The sequence below is a fragment of the Nanorana parkeri genome, unplaced genomic scaffold, assembly GCF_000935625.1.
Source record: "Nanorana parkeri isolate BGI_ZX_2015 unplaced genomic scaffold, ASM93562v1 scaffold379, whole genome shotgun sequence".
Lineage (NCBI taxonomy): Eukaryota > Metazoa > Chordata > Amphibia > Anura > Dicroglossidae > Nanorana > Nanorana parkeri.
The window spans coordinates 1,014,881-1,017,087 of NW_017306647.1; the positions used below are offsets into that span (position 1 = coordinate 1,014,881).

General features: G+C 51.2%; 1 protein-coding gene across 1 annotated transcript in view; it reads right to left on the reverse strand.

Annotated features, from left to right (window-relative positions):
• LOC108789169 overlaps positions 1–2,207 on the reverse strand; it is a 14,587-nt gene that overhangs the window by 2,680 nt on the left and 9,700 nt on the right. The window lies entirely within an intron of this gene.

Genomic DNA, 2,207 nt, shown 5'->3' on the forward strand with positions numbered 1-2,207 from the left:
CCATCTACCATCCGACACCCCATCTACCATCCGACACCCCATCTACCATCCGACACCCCATCTATGCCATCTACCATGCATCACCCCATCTATGCCATCTACCATCCATCACACCATCTATGCCATCCGACACCCCATCTATGCCATCTACCATCCCATCACCCCATCCAGCAGCCCATCTATGCCATCCACCACCCCATCTATGCCATCTACCATCCATCACCCCCATCTACCATCCATCACTCCCATCTATGCCATCTACCATCCACCACCCCATCTATGCCATCCGACACCCCATCTATGCCATCTACCATCCCATCACCCCATCCAGCAGCCCATCTATGCCATCTACCACCCCATCTATGCCATCTACCATCCATCACCCCCATCTACCATCCATCACTCCCATCTATGCCATCTACCATCCACCACCCCATCTATGCCATCCGACACCCCATCTATGCCATCTACCATCCCATCACCCCATCCAGCAGCCCATCTATGCCATCTACCATCCGACACCCCATCTATGCCATCTACCATCCATCACCCCATCTATGCCATCTACCATCCGACACCCCATCTATGCCATCTACCATCCGACACCCCATCTATGCCATCTACCATCCGACACCCCATCTATGCCATCTACCATCCAACACCCCATCCATGCCATCTACCATCCATCACCCCATCTATGCCATCTACCATCCGACACCCCATCTATGCCATCTACCATCCGACACCCCATCTATGCCATCTACCATCCGACACCCCATCTATGCCATCTACCATCCGACACCCCATCTATGCCATCTACCATCCGACACCCCATCTATGCCATCTACCATCCGACACCCCATCTATGCCATCTACCATCCGACACCCCATCTATGCCATCTACCATCCGACACCCCATCTATGCCATCTACCATCCGACACCCCATCTATGCCATCTACCATCCGACACCCCATCTATGCCATCTACCATCCGACACCCCATCTATGCCATCTACCATCCGACACCCCATCTATGCCATCTACCATCCGACACCCCATCTATGCCATCTACCATCCGACACCCCATCTATGCCATCTACCATCCGACACCCCATCTATGCCATCTACCATCCGACACCCCATCTATGCCATCTACCATCCGACACCCCATCTATGCCATCTACCATCCGACACCCCATCTATGCCATCTACCATCCGACACCCCATCTATGCCATCTACCATCCCATCACCCCATCCAGCAGCCCATCTATGCCATCTACCATCCACCACCCCATCTATGCCATCTACCATCCATCACCCCCATCTATGCCATCTACCATCCATCACTCCATCTATACCATCTATCACTCCATCTATGCCATCTACCATCCATCACTCCATCTACATCTTTAAATGTGCGTGTTATCGCACCAAAATAGTGTGAATGGGCCCCCAAGTCCACGTGGAGAATGAAGCTCACACTGCCTGCTTTTCCTCATTATGGAGAATTCAAGCTCACTGACCCACAATGGCCGTGTAAGAGGGCAGAGCCATGAACTTCATGACCAGCCGGTGGTGGACACCAGTAACACACTTCCTGTCCTAGGGCGACAACGTTCACTCATTGCATCTATGGAGGAGGAGCGTTGTCACCCTAGGACACAAAGGGGCATGGCAATAAGACAGCGAATCTGACATTCAACAAATATTCTCTGCAGGTGAATCTTCCAGCTTCATGTGTTTTAAAGTTACAGGATTCTCCACCAGAGAAGGTTTGATGGAAAATCACATTCACTGCATTATAAACAGACCCGTAAGTGTGTCACCAATACCGAACTACCTACCCCTCTCCTCATCTCCATACCATAGTGGGGAGGTGTTATGTAGTGCCAACTACACTGAGGTAACACTGCAGAGTACAAACGCTGGATTTCTTGCAGGATCAGCTGGTTTTTGTTTGCACTTAATGAAACTACACAACAAAAAGCTTCCAATGGTATCTTTAACAGAGCGAATAGGAGAAAATGATGGTTGGACACACAAGAGTTCAGACACCAGGCTCAGAGGAGTACAATGACCGGGGTCAGCACATCAACAGACAGGCGGCTCTCTAATTAGAATTCTTAATTTGCACATCAACAGGGTCCCTGACCGGCAGCACAGCAGACAAAGCGAGTTCTAGAGCCGGGGGGGGGGGGGGCAGGGC